Raw genomic sequence first — 15,821 nt, 5'->3', positions numbered from 1 at the left:
GGTATCCAGCTTCCTCGACGAGGTTTCACTCGCTTCTCATGCGAAAATAAATTTTAGGTATCGGATTCGCTCTGGAGGACAGAGAATATCCAGGGACACTATCGTGCAGCGTGCAGTTGGCGTGAGGAATTCCCACCTGCTCACCGTTCACAACGTGCTTGTCGTCCTTGATGATACCGTCAGCCTCAGAATGACGATCATATACGTTAGACGTGCGAGAAAGCTGTTCTTGTGACGCAGTATCTGCTTCCACCTTTTAAACTGGCTTTCATCGTGAGGCAATATGAAAAAATGATGAGCAGTGGCGTCGTTTCCGTTGCCCCTTGTGCAAACGGGCGCAAAACTGTATGACTCGCTGGAAGTCGGAAAGTGCACACGTTTCACCACCTAGAATTTTTCATAATCACTGCGAGCACTATCCAAGCAAAACTGAGCTTGAAAATTTGAGCAGCCCATCGTTACTGCAGCAAACGAAACTGCCGCGACAGGAGACGAAAAGCCCAACTACAGCGCCACTAGTTTCCGCGAACGCCCCTTCAGGCACCTCCCGAGCAGAGCTGCTAAACCGGAACTGTCTTAAGAACGTTGGCTGCTTAGCAACGCTGCGTGTGGGCAGAAAGCCGCAGGGGTGAGATCGCCATGGCGCACCCTACCAATGCCCCTACGCGTCGTTTCTTGCCTATCTGCGCCGCACAGAGTTAATATACGCGCTCTAGAGGGAAAGCTGCGCATTCAGCCCATTCAATCCAGCGGGCATCGCATGAACCCGCCATGCTCTGACGGTTTGTGTGTGGCCAGCTGTTTAGACATTTGCTAAATCTGGACAAAAAACGTAGTTGGAACCTGGCAACGTAGTCACTGGGAAGATGGAAGTATGCAGAGTAGCTCTTGACTGCTGTAAACGTACTGTAGGCAACGGGAAAACCGTCGCGTTTGGAGCATTTCTGATGGTATGCAGCGCCACATACCGACTGCAACTTCATACTAGTGCCGTATTTCTTCTGAATTGTTATTTCAAGCCAATTACTGCGATTGTGACGCATTTGGAATGCATTTCTTCCATCGAGCGCGCGAGATTTTGCATGTCCTCTTTTGGCGAGAGCAAATACACGTCGGAAATTTGCTTTGGCCCCAAAAGGACGAACACAATTCCCAAAGGAATGAATTCCCAAAATAAATCGAGCAACTGCTCTGCGTGGTTTATTTTAAATGGTACGCGTTCTGCTATGGTAAATGTCGATGGTTTGTTAAACTCCCGTGGGCATCATCTATTTTTTATCTTCCTCCTTCGCCGAGTAAAACGGTCCATGTCTTTTCTGGGCGGGACGACCTCATAATAGGATTCTTGGCGCGCAGCAACGATCACAGTTTCATCACGAACGAAAGAAACAAGGTGGAGGCCGACAAGCACGGAACAACACGTACCGCTCTAGACACCTTCCTTTCATGTCCAGCATTGTGTGTACAAAATTGTGGGCGCTTGGTTGTTTGTTGTGGTGGGTTTTTCATTCTTATTTTTTTTCTTTATGTTTCTGACTGCTTTTGCTTCGAATGTATGACTCTGCGGTTGCTTTGAATGCTCGACACTGCTTTTTCTAAGAATTTTTTTAAATTCTTCTCTTTGGTTTCAAAAACCATTGATCACAAGCTAGTACCACTAGTACTTGATACGCAACGGGTTAAAAAGGTTTCTGCGAGTACAAGTATGCTGTATTGTTTTCGTACCAATTTCCTGTCAGTGACTATGTTCGGAGCGATAATGAGCTGCGTCACATGCTTGATCTGAGGATTATAAGTGTGCCTCTTTTCCGTCTAAAAAACATTTGGTAGTTTGCGCATGTGTTGTCTTTTTCTTTTGCAGTTGTCGTTGCTCGGCCGTTCATTTCAACAGTGTCACCTTTACTTAACTCATGCAACAGTGCTGCAAAACGGATTACGAAAAGCATTTAAGCAAGAGCACCTACACCCTTTACAAGTAGCACCAATGTGTACTATCTCAAACAAATTGAGGCAATGGCGTTAAGGAAGCCGAAGGCAGTGAAAAAGTAAACAGCGGCCACGTTGATTCACTTGGTGTCAACCGCCTTTATAGACAGTTCCGAGAGCGGCAGATTTTCGTTCACACGCTTTGCAGTACATAGTTCTCGCGAAATGTGTAGTATTATTACCCACGTTTGCTCGCAGATTATGCGACATGCCGGACTATTTTGCAGCTTGTGCCATCTATACAATGCTCGAAAGTGGCAACGCGATAGATGAAAGCGCGAGTGACTCTTTGTCGTATACGGCCCCCTGCATTACGTGCCTTGATCCCATAGCTTTATTTTCTTAGGCAACCTGAAATCAGTTTCGAAAGCAGAAGTTTCAAACCGAAATTCCGAGTCCGTTTACTCAATTTACTCATGAAAATCGTTCAAGATCGTCTGATATTAAAAGAAACGAACACAATCAGCATGCTAAACATTACAAAATGTGTCTAAAACATTGTAAATACGCGTAAGAGTGACATATAATTATTTTCTCTAACGCATTTTCCCGGATTCAAGTTCAAGCTTTATACCCACCCTTGCCTTAGCGAGAAAAAACAGTGCTGGCCACAATAATGTGTTGTAGGATGGCGTCAAAGATGGCGACTTACTGTCGTGGACCGCTTTGCTAGCTGAGCTTCATGCCCTGCAGCGCCATTTCTGGTGGCACGATGCCCTCTCCCTCAACCAATACTTGCGCTTTCCCCCTCAGCAGATGTCTGGCGCCTCCGCTCACCTCCGCATTCTGTCTACGCTGCGCTTCTGCGGGATGACGTAACACTATTTTTATGACCATCTCGCGAGCACGAACGAACGTCGCCGGCTTTTCTCTTAATAGGACAAGTCATGTTTTCGCATTAAAAATGTCATGGCACTGAGCAAGGCTACAAACAGTGCCAGCGCCAGACCAGGTCTTCACGATGACTAAACCCGCGTGGCCCTCGCCGCAGCCTTCTGCGCTACGTGTTCTCACCAGCATCTTCGATGTCTTTCATCCATTCGTTTTGCGCTTCCGAAATGCTCAACGCCAGTAGCATATCCATCATGACCACGTAATGGAGCCTTTAAGCCTTATTCGATAGGAGATAGGACAGCCTACCTCTGTCGCGAACGGGTGAGAAGCTCACCGCATAAACTGGGCACGATCGATATTGCGCATCCAGCACTGCAAGCACTCAGGGGTGCCGAGTGCGCTGCCAGGACAGACACGTGTACTAGCTGAACACACGCCGGGAGCGCTGTCCAGTTGTGGAAAGCGGGCGGTGCCGGCGCCTCCTATGGTCGCGAAAGCTGACAAGGCGTTCATGCGCGGTTGCCAGCCCGACGGGCGAAACCAAGGGCGAGGGCACATTTAACAGCCAGAGAACTTGGCCAATGTCCGAGTGCGTTTCCCGCCGGCTCAGAGCCCATGCACTGCTGTCTTGAATAGCGCTACGCCTTTCCTACGACAGATTCCATGCTCACGCCCGCTCTCAGCAACAACATAGACAATTTATTACGTCCATTACCGAGCGATTCCGCAGTGAGGAAGGCAAAACGGCGTTTTGAGAAAAGCTATAGCAGATACCTGCAGAAGCCGGAAGGCGTCATCCTGACTTTGTTAAGTGCGACTGACCGGTGCTCATTCCACAAATTGATTGCGATACTTTAGTGTACTCCGCTTATTCACCGAACAGAGCAGCAGTGCTGTTTATAATGAGGGGCTCTGCTAAGCTTCGGAGCGCACAGCGTGGATATCCCATGCAGCTAACGCCACAAATCAGGAAAATAACAATGAAGCACAAGTCACCCCAGTCCAGCGATCTCCAGAAATCGTGCAATCCACACTTCGCGCTCCACTCATGAAACTGCCATCGAATTGTCATCACATTTCCAGAGACAACACTAGCTGCTTCCGAGAAAGCGAGCAAGCTGTACTGTTTGACGTTCAAAATTGCAGGTGAGTGCGGAACCGCTGGACGGGTGCTACGGCTGGACCCCTCGTTCCGCGTAGCTCATGCCTTTGTGGAAGTCGCCCAGGAGGCCACCGTGGCGACATTTTTAAGAGGGCTGTCGGAGAGGCGATAGCGGCGCAGCGGCGGCGGCAGCATCCGACCGGGGCCAAGATCCACGGCGTTCTCTAGCGAGTGCTAGCGACACTTCGTCCTCTTCTGCATTTCACCACCGTCTGCTTCGTGGGTCGCTGCACTTTCAGCACGGGTAGGAGAATGCACGGTGTGAGAAGGTGGGGTTTCTCATGCCACCTGCGTCTGGTTCATTGGGAAGCCCGTTCAGTCGTGATCCCTAGTTTCTTTCTTTGGGGCCCCCCGAGAGGAAAAGAAATGCGAAAAATAAAAGTGGAGGGAGCGCTGCCCTGGCGGCGTAATTGCATTCTCAAGTTAATCAAATACAAAAGAATCAGGGCTCGAGAGTGGTCAAAGGGGAAATTTTAGTGCGAAAAGCAAGCAGGAAAAAAGAAAACGAGGGAGGGGCAAGAGAGGCTCATCACCCGATGTCAATGAGGGTAGAAGGCCCTCAGCAAGAAGGTGTGGTAGAAGCCATGGTGGGGACCACATATATCACCGTTATCATCAGCCTGACTACGCCCACTGCAGGACGAAGTCCTCTCCCATGCCTCTCCAAATAACCTTGTCCTGTGCCAGCTGCGCCACCCTTTCCCTGGGAACTTAATTTCATGCGTCCACCTAACCTTCTGCCGCTCCTTGCTACACTTCCCTTCTCTTTGAATCCAGCCTGCTACCCTTTAGGACCATCTATTATCTTTACTCCGCATTACATGCCCTGCCCAAGCCCATTTCTTCCTCTTGATTTAGACTACAGGATGTCATTAACCCGTGTGTGATCCCTGACCCACTGCGCCGTCGTCCATTCAACGTTACACCGATCACTTTTTTTCCATAGCTCTCTGCGCTGTCCTTAACTTAAATTGAACCATTTTCGTTAGCCTCGAGGTTTCTTCCCCAAAGCTTAGTTCCGGTAGGATACAGCTGTTATATATTTTTCTCTCGACAGATATTCGTAAACTGTCATACATGGTCTGAGAGAACCTGCCAAATGCCCTCCACGCCATTCTTATTCTTTAAACTATTTCACTCTCATGATCCGAATCTGCGGTCACTACGTGCCCCAAGTAGAGGTATTTTTTTACAACTAGCAACACCTCGCTAAAGATTGTTAACTGCTGTTCCCTTCCGAGACTGTTTGAACATTACTTTCGTTTTCTGCGTATTAATTTTAATACCCACCGTTCTACTTCGCCTGCCTAACACATTGATCATGCTTTGCAGTTCATCGCCTGAGTTACTTAGGAAGGCAAATTCATCAGTGAATGGAAGAATACTAAGGTATTATCCATTAAATCTTATCCCCCACTGTTCCCAATGCAGGCCTCTGAATATCTCCTGTAAAAAGATGGTGAACAGCATTGATGAGATCGTGTCTGCCTATGTGACACCCTTTCTAATTCCAATTTTATTGCCTGCTTTATGGAGGACTATGGTAGATGTCCACCCGCTATAGATATCTTTCTGTATTTTTACATACGGCTCTTCTGCATCCTGATTCCCAAATGCCTGTATTACTGCTGAAGTTTGGACTGACTCAGATGCCTTCTCGTAATCAATCTCTATAAAGACTATATATAGGGGTGTGCGATAGTCTGAGTAGATATTTGTGACCTGATTGATAGCGTGAATAGTGTCTGTTCTCGAGTAGCCTTTACGAACGCCTGCCTGATGATTTAGTTGACTGAAGTTTAAGGTTGTATTGACTCTACTAGCGATTAGCTTAGTAATTCTCTTATAGGCAAAAGACAGCAAGGTGATTGGTATGTAATTTTTAGAGTCCTTGACGTCTTCTTTCTGGTGGATTAAGATTATGTTAGCGTTCTTTCAAGCTTCTTGTACGTTCAAGACCATAAGGCATTGCGTATACAGGGTGGCTAGCTTTTCTAGCACAATCTCCCATCCTTTCTTCAACAGATGTGCGGTAACCTGATCCGCTCCAGCCACTTTTCCACTTTCTATTGCCCCTAAAACTTTCTTCTTCCTTCGTTACTGGCTGGATGTTCCAGTGCTGTGCGCTACTGCCTCTCTGAACCTCACGATTAAAATTGCTACTGTAAAGTTTTAGCTCATTCCTTCGGCTACTTTAACTATCTGAACCATATTGATAAAGGCGTTGCCCTGTTTGTCTCTTAACGACTATATCTAGTTTCTTTTCTATGCTTAGTTTTCTCTTCGCCGCTTCTAAGTTACCTTCGTTCTACTTAAAAATCGGCTGGCCGCGCTACAGACATAAATCCCACAACAATCTGAGGAGCTCCGCCTTTCCAACTGGGGACAGATATGGGACGGCATCGCCGGAAACCTGTCTAGCAAACGCGCATGGCAACTACTCCGACATCTTATTCACAATACACGCACCAAATCAGCAACACAACACTACGTGACACGCCTCAAACACGAACACATTGACGATCCTGACACCCTCCTAGACACACTTCAAACCACATACACCTCTCCATGTGCCCCCACACCTCTACTGCCCTGCACAGGACAAACCAATCACACACTCGACACAGACATCACGAAGACAGACAGTAAGACTAGCCCTTCTGATTCTCCGAACCAACTCCGCACCTCGTGCAGACGACCAATCGGACGACCAATCGAATCTGGACGACCAATCGATCACCCAAATTACGCAATCCTTCAGCCACTGCTGACGGGAGGGAACCTCCCGCAGTCCGGGCGCTGCGCGAAGGTAATATTCTTACCAAGACCCAACAAAGCACTTATACTCCATAGCCTTCGCTCTATTAAGCTAACGTCATGCCGCGGGAAGCTTTTCGAGTATGTTTTGTTAGCGTGACTCACAGGGCACATGGTGGACAACAATGTATACCCGCACAGCATGTTGGGATTCCACCCCATCTATCCGCGCAGGACGCAATTGCAACAAGAACACATTTTCGACCCATTCTTCCGGGTCACACCAAAGCATTCGCAGCTTTGGATCACTGTAAAGCTTTTAATCGAATTGAACATCAGGCGATCATGACTGCCTTATCCGTATTGACTGGGCTCAGGTCGCCTCGGATCGGATCGGATCGCCTCGGATCGAAGGAGCGCATGCACTCATTCAGCCAGCTGACACAGGCCTATAGAGCCTCGCGTCAGCTTTACCTGCCGCCCCATCCCTCCCTAGATAACAAACACGCAACACACTGGCGGCGACTGCAGACACACTCTCGCCTTACCCCCCTAGCCCGCTCTAATCAATCCTTCCCCATTCTTGCCTGCGCCCTGTGCTCAGAACCCTTCGCCTCTTCCCTCCATATCATCTCCCTCTGCCCGGCGGGCCCTCCGCCGCGGGGCCTAGAGAACCTGAAGGCCTGGGAGCACTGGGAGACCCTGCTGTGCTCGGAGGACCCGGCTGTGCAGACCGTCGCCACTACAGGGGCTGTAAATTTTATAGGCCTTAAAAACATAACTCCTGAGTGCAGTGCGGTCGCGCGGAGACTCAGGGGCGGGCCTGAATTCCTTTATAATAAATGTTTTCTCTCTCCCTCTCTCTTTAGAGCATGCTCGATTCTCCCCATGTTAAACTTCCTTATGTTTTCTACCTTGCGCTTTTTGATTAACTTACATAGCTATGCCAGTTCAATTCTGTCTGTGGGGTTAGACGCCTTCATGCTTTGGCGTTTTTTAATCAGATATTTCGTCCGCACAGGTAGCTTGCTAGTATCCTGGTGAGCGGTTTCCGTAATGATAGCTCAGTTAAAGCCGAATATCTGTTCTGCAAAGATATACTGAAGTCCTCTCCTTTCCCTCTAACCGCTAAATCGTTAATGGGCTTCCGCATCACCTATTCAATGGTGTATTTAATTTTTAGTCTTGCCGAAGATATTAATCGTCCGTAATTTTTCACCGCGCACTCTACTAATAACTGCACCCCTTTTTCTACAGCCTATAACCATAGTTTCTTACGGCCTCGATCCTAACGAGTATTTCACTGATCTCCTCATTGCGAAGAAGGTATCATAGATCTCCCTTTTGATTCAAATAGTTCGGGGGTTCTGGGTGCCTGCCGAACCCCCACTACCAAACATTTAATGTTCCAGCCTCCCCAGTTTCGGAAAGAGGCGGGCTTCAGCCGGCCGCAGTGCAATGCACCGGCCTCAACCCGGGAACTCAGCTTTGTTGATGGCTGAGTTTCCAACACCAGGTAAGTTTGACTCCGAATTCCTGCTCTCTGGGAGCCGGTCCAAAGAGTCCACTAAAGATTCTCAGGTGAAAGGAGCACCTTATTTGAAAAAAAAAATGGTGTCTAAATGCAGCGTGGTACTGCGAAGGTAGGGAAAACGGCCGTACTAACGTCGATGAACAAGTCTGAAAATTAACTACAAGCCGAAACTTGCAATATTTCAAATAAAGCACATATTAAAGAGCAGTTTTATTGAAATCTGCATCGCTCCGAACGCTACGCGCTGGAGAATGCAGTGCACGCGCTCACGCTATGCATTTACCCTGAGCTAGCGATCACGCGTGCTATTCGCAGAGCAAGAGCCAACGTTTTGGGAAGAAGAAGAAAACTCCATTATTATTTTGTGCTGCGAGATAACTTTTCTCCAGGGATCTTTGTGTGGTAGTCTTTAGGCTGTGTAATCGTAACAGACCGATTTCGCATGCAGTTGGCGTGCGTAGCGGTGGAACAGAGGTAATGGCGCTCGGCCGCTGACCCCAAAGACGTGGGTTCGATCTCGGCCGTGGCGGTCAAATTTGGATGGAGGCGAAATTCTAGAAGCCCGTGTACTGTGCGATGTCAGTGCACGTTAAAGAACCCCAGGTGGTCGAAATTTCTGAAGCCCTTCACTACGGCGTGCCGCATAGACCGAGTCACTTTGGGACGTTAAACCCCCATAAACTAAACCAAACACAAGCAGTTGCGCTACGAAACCGCCGCTGAGATGCACCCTGGGACTCGTGGTACTCCGGCCGGTGACCGCGCCGGCAGCGGCGCCGCAGCTAGTTGTCTATGCGGGGCTAGCAGTGCTGTTTGGATCGCCACGTCGCTGTTGGCTTCATGTATTCATTTTTTATAGGACGGATGGTTGCCTCTGATCCTCGCCATACGCTGTGACAGGTGCACCGAGCAGACGGCGCCCGATTTCGCATACATAGCCGCAAAAAGAAGAATGGTCCACACGAGGAGCGTCCAGGAGGAGGTCAGAGGGGCAGCTGGCGAGGCTTTGGTTGGCACGTTAAGCTTCTTGTCTCTGTACATCAATGTGATTTGGCATAGCGCAAATGTCCACAGTGTAGGCTTGGCGTTACTTTTAGAAGCGCCTTGCTGTAAAATTCTGGTGAAGGAGCTTAAATTGTAGGAAAGGTCGCGGTAGGTTTCACCCTTACGCTACTCCGTGAAGGTGTTTTACCAGCATTCTACCTGGTATAACGCTGCAGTGGATTAGCTGAGAGAATTTTGAGAACCAATTTCGGTCTTCGAGGCGTTAGCACTCGCTGCGGGTATTCTGTGCTCATTACTTACCCTCCCATACTCCAAAAAATCCTTTATATGCTATCTCGACAGCATCCGGGTGACAAAGCTGTCATATTAATGACCTGGGCAAGGGTGTGTTAATGTGAAATATTCCCAATATTATCTTGCACATCCACCTTTGGCCATGCATAAGTATGCTGGCTTTCTGCAGCGTGAAATTCTGTCGCAGTATCGCCGGTATCTTACTCAATACTTCCCATTATACCAAACAAAACTGTTTTGAGAGCGCACCATTTCAGCGTTTTCAAGCATGGTCAGGCGCCAGCACTGAGTTAGCATACTGGTTGCGGGGCAGCTGCTCCAAAAGCGATTATAAAATTCCACATTGAAAAAGGAAAACAGTGCAGCAACGGGCACCAGTGAAATGAACATAAAAGCTGCATTAGTAACCAATATATATATATATTCACTCGAAAAACAGCGCACTAACATCTCCAGTCTCATCTGCCTTCCTCATTTCTTTTAAGAAAAAACCTTCATGACTCGCTGCTACCGCCCAATTCTGTTGCTGCTGCGGTTGAGTGAAAGAAGAAAGAGTGGCCGTAATGAAGAAACTGAAAATTGTATTTGAGGAAAGGAAATTATGCAGTAACTGTCTCGCATATCTCGGACACCCGTCAAAACGCGGACACATCTGCCGACACATCTGCCGAGACTGCTGTCGACACGGCTGCTAACGACAGCACGAGGCATTAAAGGCTTTCGACACGGCTGCTAACGACACTACGAGGCATTAAAAACTTTCGCCTTAATAACGAAAAATTGGCAGTGGCTTAGCTCTGCTATGCTAGGATATACGAAGCGTGAGGTGAGGGCGAGGTGTTCACATCTCGGTGGACACCTGAACCAGAGGGAAGGCGCATAACTGCCCTCTTAGAACAGTGGACACCTCAATCGTGCTTTAAGCTATGTGGCGGTAGTGACACGTGTGCGCTGCATGCGTTGGCATTGACAACATTGTGCCATAAACGCGGCGCTGAAGCCATAGGCCGTCGGTGTTCGTCGTGTTCATTGGCGTTGGCGGTGTCGACGTTTTACACTCTGATCATTTTAAGGAAAGGAAGGCGAGCTCGCGCGCGGCGAGGCACGCCAACTGTGGGTGGTCGCGTCACTTGCTCCTCGCGCATGCGCAGCACGGCTCTCCAGGAGCCACGCGAAACTGCTCAACCTCGGCCAGTGTAGCTCACGCTACAAAATCAGCTTCGGCAACTTCTTCTTCTTCGCCTCTTTATAATGGCACATACCCACGTGGGGGGATTGGCCAAGGTGTAGTGGTATACATCAGAAAATTTTCATGCCGTGGTCTCTTCTTCCCTTTCTTCTTTCATTTCCACCGCCCTGCCTACCCGCATCCCTCCGGGCTCTGTTCCGAGTCTTTCTGTCCTCCCGACAATGACATCTGTGGCTACGCCTAACGAGTCCTCGGAAATATGAGACGGTTACTGTGCGCTTTCCTTCACTCAAAGGACGCAACCGCGCATTTCAGCACACTTTCTTTCCTCTAGCGCCGACATCATCACCGTCATCACAAGGCTCGTGTCAGTGTGGCTCGTGGCGAAGGACCGCGAGATATGACCTCGTGAGAACGGTGAACGCCTGCTGCTAAGAAGGACGCTCGCACGGTGTGTTACGGCAGCTCTCGGATTCCGGCAACTAGGCCTAGCGCTGTGCCAAGGGGCTACGCGTCCACACGAAACCGGCGCCAGACCATCGCCGGGTTTGCGGCCTTGCGTTATTTTGCTCCGAGGGACGCTTCAGTTCAACGAGGGATTGCGAACTGTTTCGCCTAAGGTGAGTAATTTTTTCTCCGCCACTGAGGCTGTGTATCGAGTTCCACGCGAGCGCTTCATCAGGAATGCCTACCTAGTCTTGAGTGCAAGACCAACGTTACTAGAACCAACTCAGTTTCACAGCTCTGCCCGGAGAGCTGTCCCAAGTGGCGGTCGCGCGAACTAGTGGCGCTGCGATCGAGTCTTGCTCCCTTGTCGCCGCTCGGTGCGGCTCGCTGGCCCTGCTGCGCCCTTTTTAAAGAGCGCTCGCGACAGCCGTTTTGTGTCGTCTGCTTCTCGGTTAATTTTAAGGCGAAAGCCTTTAATGCCTCATACTGTCGTTAACAGCCGTGTCGGCAGATGTGTCCGCATTTCGGCGTCACTAAAAAAAAAATGTCGATGCTGAGAATCGAACCATGGCCTTTGACATTTGAAGTCGCTAACTACTCATTTGGCATTTGAAGAAATCATTAACAAATCATGAGGAGTTAGTCATTATTGGTAGCAATGACTGGTTAATGAATAACTAGTCATGGCTAACCAATCATGACCAGTTCTTCGTTAACCAATCATGACTGGCTTGTAATCACTGGTTAGTCATGACTAGCTAATCATTAGCCAGTCATGACTAGTAATGACTGGTTAATTAATAACTAGTCTTGACTAACCAATCATGACTAACTCGTCATGAGTGATTAACGACTTAGTCATTAATCACACGTGATTGACTAACCAATCATGACTAACTAGTCATGAGTGACATGACTAGTTAGTCATGATTGGTTAGCCATGACTAGTTATTCATTAACCAGTCATTACTAGTCATGACTGGTCAGTTAGTCATGGTCAGTCATGACTGGTTAGCCATGACTAACCATGACTAATGACACATTAGTCATGACTGGTTAGTCATTAGGCAGTCGACTAGTTAGTCATTAACCAGTCATGACTAGTTATGACTGGTTAGTCATGACCAACGGTACTAGAACCGAGTTCTAGTAATGTTGGTCATGACTAGCTAGTCTTTAGCCAGACATGACTAGTTCGTCATTAACCAATCATGACTAGTTTGTCATGACTAGCTAGTCATGACTAGCTAGTCATTAAGCAGTCATCAATTAACTAGCCATGACTTGTTAGTCAATAACAAATCATGACTAATTAGTCATGATTGGTTAGTCATGACTAGTTAGTCATTAAACAGTCATGACTGGTTAGCTATTAAGCAATCATGACTAGTTCGTCATTAACCAGTCATGACTCGTTATGACTGGTTAGTCATGACTTGTTTGTCATCGCTGGTTAGTCATGACTAGCTAGTCATTAACCAGACATGACTAGTTTTTCATTAACCATTCATGAATGGTTTGTCATTGCTGGTTAGTCATTACTAGCTAGTCATTAAGCAGACATTACTAGTTAGTCAATAACCAATCATGACTAGTAAGTCATGGGTCAAGTCATGACCCTATTAGTCATGACTAGTTATAATTAACCAGTCATGGCTAGTCATGACTGGTTAGCCATTAGTCATGACTGGTTAATCATGACTAATCATGACCAATTACTAATTAGTCATGACTGGTTAATGACTAACCAGCCATTAGTAGTTATGACTGATTAGTCATGACTAGTCAAGACTGGTTTGTCATGACTAGCCAGTCATTAAACAGACGAGACTAGTTCGTAATTAATGATGACTAGTTATTCATGGGTCATGACTAATTAGTCTCGACCCAATTTGTCATGGCTAGCCAAACCAAGTCGCCCCATAGCCGCCTCGTGTGTGCCAACGGCCGTGCGACCAAAGTTGCGTGGAAAGGCTTTCGCCTCGCGCACTTTAGAGCGTCAAAGTGGCCCCTGAATTTTTTGCTAGTATTTTGTGACATCGGGCCTCTTCATGTTGACCTGCTTTGCACCGGGATGCAATACCGGGTATCCCAACGATGACTCCACGGAGAGTCATTTCAGCGTTTTTGCAATTTTTTCACAAAATTAACAGCCTAATTTCGCATCACACAAACGTGTTCTCCAAGATAACACGCAGCTTCGGAGCAACAGGTGCCGTAATGGAAGTATTATTTTACTGCAGCCATGTAGAGCGCGAATGCAGCGCGCCAAAACCTCATATGTGCCGGCCGCTCCACGCTTCCGCGCTGCGTGTAGCAGACGACGCGCCTGGCAGGGAGCAAGACTCGACTGCAGCGCCGTTAGTTCTCGTGATCGCCGCTTGGGACACTCTTCTCCGCTGGGCGGTATGGGGAGCTGTGAAACTGAGTTTGTTCTAGTAACGTTGTGCAAGACTGCTCGCACCAGCTGCAGTGGTCGCACAGATTTCGTTACTATACATGGTGATTCATCTAATATTAACGCTAGAGCGTTAAGGGCCCCGTGTCGCAGAAAAGCCGATGTCGGCGTCGGCCTCGTTGGCCGTGAGCGAAAAATCCCAGAAGCCCGCTACTTTTCCTCTTCGCTTGGCGCTCACGTAGCGCCATCAGACGGCGCCCACTAAAACTTTCTCCTCGCAATGTACTAACGCCACTGCCCCAACAGAGAGCGCGCGACGACAGCGCCTCCCGCTCGTTTCGTTCGGGCGCAGTGGGGCCGTGCGGGGACGCAGGAACCACGCGGTGAGCGGCGAACAACGCAGCGCGCACTTCCAAGGCGCGTTCACCACGAAGCTTGCGGCTTGCTGGCCGTTCGTTCGGCGCGGAAGCTATGCTGGCGTTTGTGGCATTGGGTTTGTCGAGAGGTCTCCAAAACGCTCCGAGCTATTTGTCCAACGGGCAAGGCGTCGCGCCGAGCGGGCGATGGCGTTCCGCGGACTCCCTGGCAGGCTGCGATAGGCTGTCATGTTCCACTCTTGAAGGCGAAGCTTAAGCGTCCTCCAACTTTTTTACAGATTTTTTAAACCATAGGGTTTTTGAGTTAGAAGAGCGCTTTTTTTGGCATAGCATTGTCAGAGGTGTAGTTACCAGAATACAGTTAAGAAGTGCTAACTAGCAGGATGTTTAAGTAATATTCAATAGTTAATTTTTAACTATTACTCTTAGGCTACTTAATTATTTAGAGCCGTGTAGCCCACCGTAATTAATATTCATATCAGTCTAGAATTTCGGAAGCGCGAATATCCTCGGCGCTGTGGCTCGGAGTTGCTAATTCCACGCCGCCACGGTGGATCAGTAGTTACAGCGCTCGGGTGCTGACCCGAAACACGCGGGCTCGATCCCGCCCGCGGCGGTCGCTAGAGTCCCGTGTGCTGTGAGATGTCAGTGTACGTTAAAGAATCCCCTGTGGTCGAAATTTCCGCACCCCTTCACTACGGCTTCCATCATAGCCTGAGACGCTTTGGGACTTTAAACCCCATAAATCAAACCAAACCTATTTCCACGAGTTGTGTGCACTGGAGAGGTTGCTCTGCCTACAAGCTTCGCGAAAGCGCACGCATTTTGGGGCGATGTAGCCAAATATCGTTGGGCCACAGCGCCGAGGGTAACCGCGTTTTCGAAATTCTAGAATCTGATATGGACGTTACTTACGGTGGGCTGCACATCATTATCACCATCATCGTCGTCATCATCATCATCATCAGCCTGACTACGCCCACTGCAGGACAAAGGCCTGTCCCATGTCCCTCTAATTAACCCTGTCCTTCGCCAGTTGCGGCCACCGTATTCCCGCAAATTTCTTAATCTCACCCACCCATCTAACTTTCTGCCTCCCTCTGCTACGCTTGCCTTCTCTTGGAATCCGCTCCGTTACCCTTAAGGACCAGCGGTTATCTTGCCTTCGCATTGGTGGGCTACACGCCTCTCAATAATTAAGGAGCCTAACAGTAATAGTAAAAAGTTAGCTATTCAATATTAGTTAACCAGCCTGTTTGTTAGCACAATACTTCGCTGAACAAAGAGCTCTCCTAACTCAAAAGCCCTATTTTTAAAAATTGCGTAAAATGTTAGGTGAAACGCCCTGTATGTCACCAGAGCACGTGAGGCCAGTAGGACTTTGAGATGCGTTAACCGGAACTGTGTGGCCGCCTGGAAGACCATTTGAGCTTAATGGAACAGCCAAAATTGTCAAAAACCCAATTAGAACTTGTTTCGGGGCTAGCTGGTACTTGTTTTTGGTCGTAAGAAGGCGCAACAAAAACGGACACGAGAAACGTTTGCGATTATTCAGCCGCATTGCGGGTTATATCCGAAAAACGAACATGAAGCTCAATGGCAAGAAAATCAAATTCTTGTCATTCATACCGCCTTTTCGCAATCACGATGTATTTGGATTTTATGTGGTCTAACGTCCGTAGACGACTTACGCTATGAGGGACGCCGTAGCGTAGTGCTTAGGGAATTTAGACCCTGCACTGGTATCGCACAGCACACGGGCCACTAGCATTGCGCCTCCATCGAAATGAGACGCCGCGGCTGGATCGAGCCCGCGTCTTTCGGGTCAGTAGCTGAGC

General features: G+C 48.5%; 1 protein-coding gene and 1 non-coding gene across 2 annotated transcripts in view; one reads left to right on the top strand and one right to left on the bottom strand.

Annotated features, from left to right (window-relative positions):
• The window catches only part of LOC149356587 (uncharacterized), a 79,245-nt gene that overhangs the window by 61,075 nt on the left and 2,349 nt on the right, over window positions 1–15,821 (top strand). The gene's annotated exons all lie outside the window — the stretch shown is intronic.
• Window positions 8,099–8,263, bottom strand: LOC149356588 (U1 spliceosomal RNA). The gene has a single exon (XR_016291991.1). It is a non-coding gene; the product is annotated as a U1 spliceosomal RNA (small nuclear RNA).

The sequence above is a fragment of the Amblyomma mixtum genome, chromosome 3, assembly GCF_055824585.1.
Source record: "Amblyomma mixtum isolate Tamu chromosome 3, ASM5582458v1, whole genome shotgun sequence".
Taxonomy (NCBI): Eukaryota; Metazoa; Arthropoda; class Arachnida; order Ixodida; family Ixodidae; genus Amblyomma; species Amblyomma mixtum.
Note: the sequence above shows the minus strand (reverse complement) of the source record. Positions and strands in the feature narration are given on the sequence as shown.